The following is a 14,719-nucleotide window of genomic DNA, read 5'->3' on the forward strand; positions in this document are numbered from 1 at the left end:
CACTCATGGAATTGAAACTGCTTTAAAGTAGTGAAAAAAGCCCCTAAAAACTATAAAAGAGAGCTTCCTTCGCCAAAACTGTAATTTTTTTCCATATTTCAGATGAAGGGAATGACTGAGCAGATGCTACAGGTAAATGCTTCTTGCAGTGAGGTGTAAGTACCAGGTCTGGCTCCTCCACACTGAGCTCCCTAAATATTGTGACACCTCTAATACTCTCCCACTTTGTCTGTTGTCCTTTTCCAGAACTAATAATTAACTTTTTACAGTGGATATTGGTACTGTACAGGCATGACTGAGAACAAAAGTATTTAATGTATGAATCTGAGTCACGGGAAGCCTAGGATAAAACTTGCTAAATTCAGTGAATTAAGAGTACGTAATTATAATAAATAAAAATAGCCTGTACATCATGGAGTCTTTCATTTCATTACTAATAATTAATTCTCACAAAACCTCCAAGATTATAGGCTATTTATATCCTCCAGTGTAGGTTAAACAAAGCAAAGGTAGGTCATGACTTGATTAAGGTAATAAACTCAGGGACAGAAGAATGAACTGAATTTGGCTGTGCGAATTTAGTCACGTTGGGCTCTCTGATTCTAGGCAAGTCCACACACTATATCCTAAAGCTACTAGGGATGAAATTATTTAATCTAGATTTTATTATTTAACTTTAACAACCTGTGATATTATTTTATTACAATCGCTAAATAATTCAGGTTTTTGAGGCTGCATATATTTTCCTTGTTGCCAGCATTTAATGTAAGTAAGAGTGCATGAAAAGAAAAGTAAAAAGAACTCTGTTTTCCTACAGTTAACGGATTTCCTGGGCTGTAACTCTGCAATGAATACACATGACTTTTTGGGTTTTAACTACACTACTGTATGGGAGAAAGGAATGGGATGGCAATCACCTGGAAATAAAAAAACCCCATCTTATTAAAATGTAATTAGATGCTGTGAAAAAAATCAGCATTTTGAAGAGCATGCAAAAGGCAAGCAATTGTTAAAAGTCTCTTTAGACTCAAGTGACAGCAAATCAGCATATTAATAACCACCTCTAAATTGCTGATCCTTGCCTTTCACTTCCAATCCCGTGACCCTTCCTAGCTCCCAGCTCCAGACGTCAAGAGTGGGAGCCCTCCCTGTCCTCAATTACGGGACAGAGGCCACCGCTCTGCGCGGGGACACGGCGTCATTGCCCTCTCCAGCAAGGTTAAACAAGGGAGACACTCAGGTGCCCAAGGTCTGTGCAGCCTCACTGCCTTCAGCAAGGACAGCCCGGGTGTGGCACCAAAGCTGTGACCACACCAGGTGGGGCCAAGGGGCTGCAGAGCATCTCCTCAGCATCGTGACAGCACCTGGCAGGGACACGAGCATCGTCCTGCACTGCCAGCACCAGCAGCAGGAACTGCGATTGCAGGAAAATCCAGCCCGCTGCAATGTGCACTGGGGTGAGCTGGGATTGCAGGAAAAACCAGCCTGCTGCAACGTTCACTGGGGTGAACTGTGACTGCAGGAAAAACCAGCCCGCTGCAATGTGCACTGGGGTGAGCTGGGATTGCAGGAAATACCACCCCGCTGCAACGTTCACTGCGGTGAACTGCAATTGCAGGAAAAACCAGCCTGCTGCAACGTTCACTGTGGTGAACTGCGACTGCAGGAAAAACCAGCCTGCTGCAATGTTCACTGGGGCAAGCTGGGATTGCAGGAAATACCACCCTGCTGCAATGTTCACTGGGGTGAGCTGGGATTGCAGGAAAAACCAGCCTGCTGCAATGTTCACTGGGGTGAACTGTGACTGCAGGAAAAACCAGCCCGCTGCAATGTGCACTGGGGTGAACTGTGACTGCAGGAAAAACCAGCCCGCTGCAATGTGCACTGGGGTGAACCGCGACTGCAGGAAAAACCAGCCCGCTGCAATGTTCACTGGGGCGAGCTGGGATTGCAGGAAAAACCACCCCGCTGCAATGTGCACTGGGGTGAGCTGGGATTGCAGGAAAAACCAGCCCGCTGCAATGTTCACCGTGGGCTGGCAGAAAAGCACAGTTCATTCCTGACATTTATTAATGATGTCAGTACAAGTGATGAAGTTCTAGGTATCGATGTTAAACCAGACGCCCCATTGCTGTGATCAGGTATTATCTGACTGCCCGATCTTCTGCACAAATGGCCACAGCTGTAAGGACAGAAATAATTCACCAAGTTCACTGAGCCTATTTGGATGCTAAAATAAATAGATAGATATATAAAAGGACATATGAAATCAGGGCAAATATTTGACAAAGATTGTGGAGCTTAAAGAAATTATTGACAAAGAAACATGGGAGAGGAAAGTTAAAATAACAAATAATATAGTGGATTAGCTATGTATAAGCATGGAGACAAGAAGGGGCTGAAAAGAATATTTAATGTATCCTCTGGTAAGAGACACACCTAAAGGAGGGAAGGAGGAGGATCTCCTGTGACTCTTGCTACACACTCAAAACCTGGCTTGAGGTGAGCTGCATGAACTGCTAAAATAAATGAAATTATAAAGCAAAAGCCCATTAGGGCATTTTAACAGACTGGGAAGGGGCAGGCAAAAAGCAGCAGAGATGATGGACCCAACTCCAGTGGTTCCATCAGGAACCAATCCCCTCACTTCTGCTTCCTGCAAACTTCCCACTTTACTCAGCTTTAACTCCTAAGAAAAAAAATATTTTCATATACAGGCACTTCTGGAAAGAGAATGAGAGAAATTTGTTTTCAGTGAACCTTCAACAAAGTAAAATTATTTATCCTCAGTGGTTTCGAACTACTGATTGGTTTGGCTCATATGTGGTTTACGCTGCATAAAAATTACTTCCCCTTAATCCTCAGTTCTGTCACAATGGTTTTAAATAAACTCATACCACAAAGCTACTTATGCTATGTCAACATCTCTTTTGTTTTTTCAGGTGGGATACCCCCAGAGAGCAAATGCAGTCCATTTGCAGTCCTATGCACTGAGAAAAAAAATCAGAGTAAAAATCCCTCCTAGGCATAATGTGTGATTTCCACCATCTCTGCAGCATTTAAAATGGACACAAACATATGAATAAAACAGCTAATAATAGGACACTGCCAGAAAAAGGCTTTCAAATTATAAAATTGATTCCCACGAAGAGAGGAAATGCAGGATTTCCTTTTAAACTCCCACTATTCTTTTTTATTACTACCAGTCAACCCCACCAAACTGGAATTAAACACTTGGGGCCAAAACTGTGGGATGACGTTTTAATGCAGTTCCACTGATATAAAAAGAACTGCTGTCACAAAAAAATAAAAAACAACCCAACACTTTCTCTTGTAATCATAAACATGAGATCATGAATTAAACTGAAAGGTAGCCAGGTTTAAGAGGCTGGAAGAAAAAACAACTTTTTTTCAGGGCAGGGCTGGAATTGTTTAGCAGACTGTGTGGATGCACCTCTGAAGCGATTAATACGAGCAATGAAAATAGCTGCAGATACAACTGCTTTGCTTCAAGGCTTAAGTCAAGTGTTAAATGTAGAGCTTGGGGAGCAAATGTCCCTTTCTGCTGCCACAGGGCCCCTCCAGGAGAGTGAGCAAGGACTGCTAAAGGGATATTCAGTGTGACAGTCTCTGTCTTCTGGCTTTGCAGTCCCACCCACAAGAGCGTGTCTGTGTGCCAGCATCTCAGCATATGGCACACACAAGCAGATGGGAGCTACATTCTGTAACTGCATTTCTCCTAAATTGAAAGTAAATAACAGACACTTCTCCCATAAACTTTTAGATGGTGAAATCAAATGTTTGTACACTGTCAGACTGCAGAGGCACTGAAGGCATCATTGGATGAGGTTTCATCATCACCAAAGAAGCGTGTCAGCATCAAACTGAGGGAACTCAGGTGCTCTCAGGTGCTCATGCCTGACATGATCCTAACAAAAGGAATTGTATTGAGAATGAAATATTACAGGCACAGCATTGCCTCCAATAAGGAAACATAACATAAATTTAATTCCTCTTAAGTAAAAATCCAATTACAGACAGCCTCTGTAATTATATTCATTTACCAAAGCTACAATCAATTCTCCTTTAAAAATGCATTCCAACAGATTCCAAAGGGTAAAAAGCTAAAGACTGAGAGCATCAACTACGAACCAGTAAAATTATATTGTACCATGGCACCTTCAATTTGAGAAAAGTAAATTAGCGTTTTCAAAACTCTGGAATTAAATGTCATTAGAACATCTGAAAATAATGACTGATAATTCCAGGAAGGCACACTCAGGCCAAACACTAAAACTAAAGCCATGCAGCAGTGCAAATCAAATGACTGGAACAGTACAGGAACAATAGGATGAGCTATGAGGCTAGACAAGAGCTTTAATGCCAAGAGGTGTAGGCAAAATAAGGTCATAATCTTTCCTGTCTTCAGAGTCTAAAAATGGTTGAAAAATCAAAGCCAGCATGTAAAGTCAAAGAAATTCTTTTAATACAGCTGTTTACCTTCCTGTTTAGAAAAATCCTCACTTCTCCTGCATAGTTATTCTTGGTATCCCTCAACGTAATGAGACAACACGTAATTTCTTACACATATCACTACTGGTAAGTGAAAATAATGAAAAAGAAGTTTAGGGTAAGTGAAAAAGAAGTTAAGGGATAATATACTAGAAAATTAAAGAATAAAACAACTGTAAGGGTCTAGATGTGCTTACTATAAGTATAGTCCCATAACTCATGATGACCTAATTTATTTTTTATATTGATGCTCCTTCATACTTATAACAAGTTTCTTCAGAATCCCAGGTGGAACATTTACACTATTATTGGTATGTTAATGAAACCCCTAATTATAGCAGGCCAGAAGCAGACATAATAGAAGACATAAGATAAGGCCCTGCTGAGACTCAGGCTGAAATTTAAAATCCTGATTCTATAAGGTCATAAATATACACTTAATTCCATCCCCATGGCAGCCCCCTTGGATGCAGCAACACTCTCTGCCATGAACTGTGTCCAAAGTCTGCACTTAAAGAAACACACCACATATTGAAAGTCTGAGGAAAAAAACAAATGATGCCAGGGAAGGACATCACAGACACAAATCTCACACAACTAACTGAGGAAGAGCTGGGATAAGTAGTTCTTCAGCAGGAAAACTGTCTCTGAGGTCACCAGTTTCCCATTTTGCAATTATTAATGATATTGACAGTAGTGCTAAAGGGCTGACAAATGCCACGGAGCAAACAGAGCACTGAATAAACACAGGTCCCGACCAACAGGCTCCATAAACAAACAAGGGGAGCCCGAGATGAGCTTGGCACGCAATAAAGATGGTAAATACCAACTGAAAAGATAAAGGAAAGCAACTGAAATGATTTGCATGAGAAGGGGTCAGAGAAGAAATGGGCAGAAAAGTTGGGTGCAGAGCATTAGCATGGAGAAGAGAGTGTAATGGGAAAGGTGAGAAGTTTGGGATGGAATTAGAAGGGAGGGAAAAAACAGCATGTAAAATTGTGAACACCCTTCTCAAGCTAAAGATCCATGCTGTAGCTGTTCTTTAGGCCGGTTTCTCCCCGCAGCCTTTCCACAGTGAGACATGCATGAGGCACAGAAGCCTCAGGAGTCCCAGCAAGGTGGGAGGGCACCTCCAGTACCATTTAATGCCTTTAACTGGACTCACCCCTGTTCCATCTAAAATAACTCCTCAGAGTGCAATTTTCCTTTGATATTCAGGGATGAGGCGATCAATTATCTGGTTTGGAATACAGGATCTGAACTGCTGTTAAGAGCTGAGCTGCACACGTCAATCTTGCCAAGCCATGAGACTTGAGGTCTTATTTTTCCTCATCTGTGAACCAAAACTGCCCACTGTTTGAGGAGGAGCAGGAGAAAAGCACATTGCTGTAAAGCTCATACCTCCTCCCACCCACCCACTGAATGCAGAACACAGGGTTGATACATTAATGTTGGGTACTATTTTCATACAAAATTTTCTTATTCTAAGAGGTTCACACTGCCTGGCCAGGAAGGCAAAATAATATGAGCTTTTAATGTTTCAAATTTGCTTTGTCCACAGAATAGCTGCAATCTGAGTGCTTCTACATTATGCAATCTGCCTAAAGAATCTATCACAATTTTTCCCTTTTCCCCCTAGCATTATTATAGGTTTTGAATTGCTTTTACTTTCATTTTCTATTAAAAAGAAAATCAATGGAAGTGAATTAGATGATTAATGATACAAATTATGCTCCTCTCAGAGAACATAAAATACAAAAACATGTTAATTTTTTTCATCCTTCTGTGGCCCACAATTACCAAAATTACTTCAGTTCAATTTCTTTGTGGCGCCTATCATCAAGTTATATTTAAGATGAATTATTTATTGCACAACTTGAAAATAAGACTAAGCCATCCTGCTATAAATACATGCATTGAGATGACACTAATCACAGAGAATCAAGCATGCCAAATAACACGAGAGAGAAAATGGAAAACAAACACACATTACAGTATTTCTAGTAACTCCAGTTGGAAAATGATTCAGCTGATTAAGCAAGCACTGACTTTCGCCGCAGCGAAGCAGAGATACTAAATCCAGAACACAGCACTAACACACCCACATGCTCACAACTGTCCCAACATTAGATCTGACATATGATGGTCCAAGGTAACACATCAAGACTTGAGTCCCCCTTTCCTCCCCAGCTCCCCATTCCCCAGCTCTCTCATTTTAGTATTTAAAACTCGCACTGCTCTTGCCCCCCTGCTCAGAGATCCGCACCTAAAGCTACTGGGACATACACAGGCCCTTCAGCAGCTTTTCAACCCACCCTAATCTATATTCTCCTCATGGAAACTGCTCTCATTGTTTTCTGAAATACCAATGGGTTTTGTATATACAGTCCTGCATAAAACTTTTCACTCTAACTACCACTTTTCTAACATAAAACACAGATAAGAATACTAAATGCTTAGAGGTCTGAAGTCTGGCTACTCATCTCCAGTCTAAAACTGATAATGCAACTGAAATTACTTTAACTGAAGCTAATAAAAACACATACTCAAATAATTCATGTTATCTAAATTAAGTATCTCTCAGCAATCATACAATATTGTCCACCTCATGAGAGAAAAATAGATACTGGACTTGAGATTCAAGGGTCAGCACAGTCTAAGTACAGCAAAGACACTGTACTTAGATTAAATGTAAGAGAGCCAGAAAGAGATTGTGAAAAATTTCCCTCCCAGAGCCTTGGAAAATGAAATGTTTTCAGGAGATTTACCCAGTGGGAAAACAAAGTACGCAGACTGGAATCCCAGTAAAGAGCAAAATCACACTCTGATGTGTGGGAGTTCCACACTTATATACATAATATATAAATTATCCATCCAGAATGGCTTTTCCTACTTTTCCCCAAACATTCCTACTGTGCAGGGGAAATGTGTTTTTTGGAAACCCTATGTCAGGGCACCCTTTCTTTGGCAGGGAAAAAAAAAAAAAAAAAAAAAAAAAAGACACCCAAATCCCCCAGAAGAGACTAACAGCCCACAAAGGCTGTACTTCTAAACTGGGCATACAAAAGACCCTGATCTCCATAAGTATTAGGAGTGGTATTTCCCCTGGCTCATGCTAAATGAACTTTTTCGTGTGTGAATGAAGCAGATCTTAATAGCTTTGCTTCTTAAAAATAATAAAAATAATTACACCATCCTCACTGCCAGCACATTCCTTTTTACTGCTCTTTTGAAGCTAACAGATCTGAAGGGACTATTTGTTTTTTCCTTCTAGTCTCTTGAAAACAAGGCAGAAGATCAGAGAAGATGATTTTTATCAGAAAAGAAGATATCTTACAGGACATTGTGGTTTTCATGCAGTGGTCATCTCCTCCTTTCTTACAGGCAGAAGAAAAGAGAAACATTTCTTATTTGGCTGCTACTACTCATCTTAAATTTGCACTAAATTGTTATAATTGAGGGGGTTATAAAGCAGATTGTATTCCTGCTGAAACAAGGGGAAAACTCACACAAAAATTTCAACATGAAAACAACAGATCCTATTATATTTTCTTTTTAACGATTCTTCTACAAATAAAGCATTTGTTTGCAAGCATTTGTTTCTAAAGAAATTACACAATCCAAACACTGACTGATCACAAGAGGATCGTTCATGTACAGCAGATACATTTGCACACAGAAAGTTCTCTACCATGATTCCCTCACCATTGGTTCAGATCATATAATTGATGGTTTACTTAACTGAAAAAAAGCAATCAAATACAATTTTAAAAATTAATACAATAGAACATAAATTGCATCAGACCCAGAAATAGCTTCCACCCTGCTAAAAGATTATTTCATTCCAGGCAACCACAGGCTGGGACACTGCACTATGCTGCATTTTCTTTTATTACAGTCTTTCCAGTACAAATCATTTTAATCTTGGCTATAATAAATCACCAGTTAGACTCTCAGCTTATACCCTCTTTTCACCTGTGAAGTTTTGTTCATCTTTGTTGGAGCTCAGAGCAGTTTCTCCCATAAAATTGCTCTCTGCGTGAATCTTTCTTGATGCAGAAGGTTTCTGCCAACTGTCATTACAAGTTCAGAGGTTCAAATTGAGGAGCACTTAAAGCAGGGGAAGGTCATCTCTGGAAATTAAGTTGGAATAAAATTTTATAGAAGTGGAGGTGGCTATTCACACTGTGCCACTGCAACAACAGCAGACCCACATTTACCTCGCACGCTCGTTGGAGAGCGGCTCAGCCACAAGGATTTATCATCAGCTTCCACCTCCTGGAAGAGCAGAATTATCCTTCCCAGCCCTGCCCACACACACAGCAGCAGGGGCTGTGCTCCCCTGTGAGAGGCAGCACCCAGGCAGGCAGGCAGGGCATCCCTGAGGAGCACATCAGCGACCCAGACATGCCTCAGTGCCACGAAGCCCAGAGGAACATCTGACCTCTCCTTCCCTGAACAAAGCCTATCTCCAGTCATGGCCAGCACTACCACAACCCTTAAAACCAAGGGAACATAACCAGAGCGACTTCCAAAATTTCCCGAAGCGGAAACTGTTTTTCCCATTTTCGAGTAAGTTATTTAGGAAATAAAATGCAATGCAAAACCAGCTCAATCCTTTGAAAATCCATCAAGATTCACATCACACTTCCTTTTCGGAAGTGAGAACTGATATTTGGAATTTTAAGTGTGTATTTCAAAGAAACAGTAAATAGCAGCTTTTTAATTCATCAGAAGCCCAGAGGAAAGGGAACTTTCCATACAAATGTGCTGTACTTGGGAGACCAACTCTTGCTGTTGCTATAATGAAAGTATAAATACAGCATAGCAGGAACTCATAGTAATTTGTTTCTATGAGCAAGTTTGACATGGCACAGGCAAATAAATTCAGATTGTACAGCTGCACAGAAGTGAGACATTCTCTGAGCTACTGCACTGGCATTTTGCCTTTCCTCCATCATTCATTGCATCAGACCTTTGTCTCAATTTCCCTCTAAACCTTTGTCTTGTCCTGTCTAAAGGCCCACTCTCCAGGGTTATATCTTATCAGTTAATTAACTTTTAGAATGGAAATGCAGTAAAAATGACTATATAAACTTTTGCTCGTATATATCAAAGCCAATGTCAACCAGTGTGGTTCCTGTGTACCTAATCCAGCAGACTTATAATAAAATCTCATCTTCCACTTACAGCCTGAGGCAATAGAAGGTCTTGCAGAGAGAAATGCGAAGTGATGAGGTTTAGTAGAGCAATAACATTGCTCAACAGTTTAAATATTGGTCTAGCTACTGAACTTTATGCCAGGAGGTTCTGGCATTACATTATTAAATGCCAATATTTCATCCACGGTTTTCACTTACTTGGAATAATGCATAATTCATTTCAGGAAAAAAAAAAAAAATCCTGCAATTTAAGATATTTTTTCTTCCCCCACCACCCACCCCCCCAAAAAAAACCCAAAAAAAGCAACCTTGAATGTAATACTACTTTTCAACAGATCAAGGGGAAGTATGGAGATTGCGTGTGTGTATAATACATGAGTTCTTCACTGCGAATTAATGAAGAATTTGGCAAAAACATCCTAGAAGCAATGAAAACCCTCATACAGGCCTATAAGGTCAGTGCCAACAAGGAATAAGAGAGAAATTGATTAAGCTGGAAAGTCTGAATCAACAAATAAGGAAGAGGAAGTTCCTCGGAGGCAACTTTGATTTTTATTTTACTGACTCTTCACCTCACATCAGCAGATCTCACTGATGTGTACTAAAAAAAAAAAAAAAAAAAAGGGGTAAGAAGGAATTGAACAAGAGCCAGTGTTTGAAAATAATTTTGCCCACAGTTCAAAATTTCAGTGGAAAGGATGAAACACGGAAAAAGAATAAAGAATCTGGATGGGAACTGTAGCCTGACAGGCTGGGAGCATCAACAGCCCCTTGCTCAACTCCAGGCACACCTCTTCCACCCAGAAAGGATCACACCCTCGAGCTCCTGACTCCTGTCATTCCAGGGAAGCTGTGTGATCTGGCATCAATATATATATAGATATATAGATATACACACACATCTTATCATTTACCGCCATTCTTGATTTTTTAAAATTTATTTTTAAGGGCATTTTTAAATGGGTTTATTAAGGTGCTTCCTAAAGAAAGTTTCACCAAGATCAGTTTTTAAAAGTTAAGAAAACTTCTTATCATTTTGTTTCAATAAAATGCAAGAGAACACACTGCAGATTACCATATCAGTACTTTTGATTTACTCACCATTTCAATGTGACGACAGGCAATTCCCATATATAACTTTACTCCAAAGCTGTGACCTTGACTTCTACCAAAAGTTCAATTGTATGGGTATTGGTTTTCAGGCAAGATGAAGGAAGAAAGGAGCTCTCACAGATAAGATAATAAACTGTCAGCTACAGTTTATGAAATACAACTGTTTCAAATAGATGATCTGATTTAATATATGTAGACTGTCAATTCAAAAATTATGACTCGGTTATTACGTAGCACAGTGACTACGGAGCTTGAATTACTTGTCTCATAAAGCATTAGGTGTGTGAACCAAAGATATCCTCACAGCCTTCCATGCAAGGTTCTAAAGTAACAGAATAATCCAAAATTAAATTAAATACCACATATTGAAGGCATATGGTTAACATATACAAATTTGGACTTTGTCTAAAGGTAAAGAAAAGGTATTGAAAAGTACTACTGGTAGAATTACTGATTACATCAAGATGAAAAAAAGGTTTTTCTCTAGTTGTTGAAAATAATAAAGAAATGAATTAAATGGTCATTTTAACTATTAACCCCCTGTTGTAGGTACTCATACTACCGTAAAAATATTATGAAGTTTAAAAAAAAAACATCCAAACCCACATTATCTCCTGGGAGCGATGAGAATTGTGTAGTTGTATAAACTACACATACAGGATGTAATCTCTTTCTTTTTCTCTCCTCAACTTAGTAAATGCAGTTTTTTCTAACAAAAAGAAAAATATGTGCTACCAACACTGATGTGTAAGTCTTGATGAAACTCCCAGGTTTTCCAACACAGTAAATACACAAAAAACCCCTGAGATTCATATGCTGCTTTGAACAGATTCTTGTATCCTATGCTGTCCAATATAACAACAGCTTGCATAAAATTATTCTAAAAAACTTAAGTGTTCACTGGAAGTAAGGACATGGGTTACATCTAAGTTAAAAGACGTAAGATTGAGAGTTCTCTCATAGCAAAAGGATGAGCAAAGATTGTAAAGAAGTGAGGAAATGTTTAACTCTCTAATGTTTCAAATGCTTATCTGCTTTTCTATTGTGTATGTTTAAAATGCAGTTTAATACACTTCCCATTACAGCTACGGTGCGCATCTCCAGCAACAACCTCAAACAAACACATTATATAGCATCACCTCCCAAAATCAAATTATTCTTTATCAACCTAAAATCTGCTACACCTACAAAAACACTGAATAAACAGCAAACAACAGTGACCAGTATTAACTCTTCTCAGAGTAACTCACACAAGGAAATTAAAAAGTGGGACCCAATTTTTGTCCCCCACAGGCTGCCCAATGTACCTACACTCTGTGAAATACAGAGGCAGTGTCAGGTGAGACACCTAAATCTCTCCCAAATTGTGATGGCTCCTCCATCATCTCCACATCACAGTTCATCTTAGATAACTAAGGCATCACAAAATGAATATATTTAGGTAAATATATCACAATATATATCACAATGTATTTTGGGGTGAAACCCTGTTGTAGCCAGTATTTAAGAGGTGAATTCACGTGACAGGAATAGTAATATAAGGGGGTACAGCACTTCTGTAAGGGCATGTAAATGAGGGTGAAATGTATTTTTTCTTTATATCTTCCATCTTTTCCATCTTTAAAACAGTTTACAGAGAAGAGTGGTAAAATCTGGCCTGCCAGGGTGGAGACAGATAAATTCCACTCAGATAAATTCCAAGCCATGAGCAGGAACCAACGGGGAAGAGCTGGGATGGGCAGGTAGACAAACACATTAATATATCTGCATTAAAACTAAGTAAGGCACGCCGGAAAGCTGGGCTGGGAGGGAAAAGAAAACTGAAGAAAGGTGCAGCTCAGAAAAAAAAAAGAAAGAGAAAAGCCAAAGTGAAAACTCTCCTATGAGGGAATGGGCACAACCACAATGGGGATAATCTGGAGTAAAAGAGATTGTGTGAGCTCAGGCAAGAGCTATTCACTGCCCTTGGAACTACAACAACAACAAAAAAGGTGAAAATTAGATCAGGTTCCTGTGGATTAGCAGAAGCATGCAAAATCAGAATTAGCAACAGGCATTAAAGGTAACAAAGGATCCTCTTGTAAAAGTCCTGGCAAAACCCAAACACCCTCCACTCTGCCAACCACGCCCTCAAGACCTGGCCCAGGCTCTCACCACCCTCCACAGCCCAGGAGAGCTGCACTCCTGGGAGTGGATTTACTTACAGGGAAAGGACCATCAAAGATAAACTGGCTATTTCAAAAGTTCTAATGAATCCTGTCTCTGGCAAACTTAGAGAAACCAATCTTGAAGCGTCAGAGGTGAACATAAGCTTATTTTTGATTCGCACAAAAACATTGGAACAAATAATCATCCAACAGGGGCAGCTGTAGGAAAAAAATAAAAAAAGGCATCAACTTTTTTTTTCAGAAAGAAAGCTGATGGACAGAGAGAAACAAAAAGAATGATGGCCTTATTTTAGAAATAGTTTGTTTCCTTGAGGACAAAAAATCCTAAAAATGCTCAGCACTGTGAATCCTAAATGATTTCCCTAGTAATTAAATTCTATTGCATCAAAAAGCACATGCCTCCAGCAGTTTGATTCGGATGTGCACTCTCTAATCAGGAGTAACTGGATAAGCGACGATTGGGTGGAGTTGACATAAAAACACATAGAATGCTTAGCACTAAAGAAAACCTCTGAAATGGAATAGAGCCTTTTGCTTTATGATAACCTCTGACTATTCACCACTGTTTTATTACTGACTTTTGTTATTGTATCTGAATACAATTTGATTTTTATGAGATCTTAAATATTACCTTTATAAACATTTCATGGGGTGTTGACTCTCTATCTGCAAATTGCTTATTTGCTTATTGTATCTGTTCATTGATGCCACTGCAATAGCTTATTTTTGCATTAGCTTCTTTGTTGAGTCTAGTTTATCTTCTGAGAAAACCCTGAGATGAAATTTTTAATAAGAAATCCTAAAAAAAAAAGATATAACTGTATCTGGTAAAGACATTTTCCCTTATAGTGTTCTGTTTGCAGCACAATACAATCAGGGTGTTTATGCCAGTTAACTGAGATTTCAAGAAAGTACTTTGTTTATCATTTAATCAATATGATTTGAGCAACCTTGAAAGATTTCTAAATAGTAAGCTAAATTCTGTTCGCTCCTCCTGCAACTTTACCCAAGTTTCAGACTTCTGCTCAATAAAGACTCTCCACACATCATTTCTTTTGCTTCTGCCATTCTGACTGTGCAAACTCAACACCAATAAAAACCTGTGGCTGAATTCCATCTATGGAACACATTAACTCATTTGCAAGTAATGGAAGATGACAACGACTGCACTGGGAGAAAACACAACAGGATCATTGGGCTCCCCTCATCAACCTATTTGACAGCTGTACTTGTGTACCCATCACTTATTCCACTGCGAGCCTGAACATTTACATTCCACAAAGCAGATAATCAAATTTTATTCAAATACAGCCCCAGAACTGAGTGTATTTAACTTCTGGAAACACATTAGGTGATTATTTCATTCATAGTGAAAACGTGAAACTTGCAAAACCACAGAACCAACTGCAAATTGCTAATATGTTTCATTACTAGTAAGTCTGCCCCTTGGAAACACCAGCAATCAGGGTCAAATGAAACTCCATAATCCTAAATTTCTTTCATGGTTGCCTCCTGTATTTACAGTTACCTGTGAAGTTCATCTAATAAGGAAAGACAGGCATCTTTGAAAGGCTTCAGATAAGACAATTTGAGCAGACACATTTTGCCCCGTTTCTCATCAAAGAATTTAAAATTACAAAGTTTATGCTTTTATATCGTATTTGCAGAGTATTAACATTTAAATAAGCTTTAAAAAGGGGCCAGATATATAATCTAAACCCAAAAATTAATAAAAAGCAGCCATCTTCCTATAAACGCTACAAT

General features: G+C 39.2%; 1 protein-coding gene across 1 annotated transcript in view; it reads right to left on the minus strand.

Moving 5' to 3' along the window:
• Positions 1 to 14,719, minus strand: part of THSD7B (thrombospondin type 1 domain containing 7B) — a 299,161-nt gene that overhangs the window by 96,381 nt on the left and 188,061 nt on the right. The gene's annotated exons all lie outside the window — the stretch shown is intronic.

This window comes from Hirundo rustica, chromosome 7 (genome assembly GCF_015227805.2).
Source record: "Hirundo rustica isolate bHirRus1 chromosome 7, bHirRus1.pri.v3, whole genome shotgun sequence".
NCBI classification, from domain to species: domain Eukaryota; kingdom Metazoa; phylum Chordata; class Aves; order Passeriformes; family Hirundinidae; genus Hirundo; species Hirundo rustica.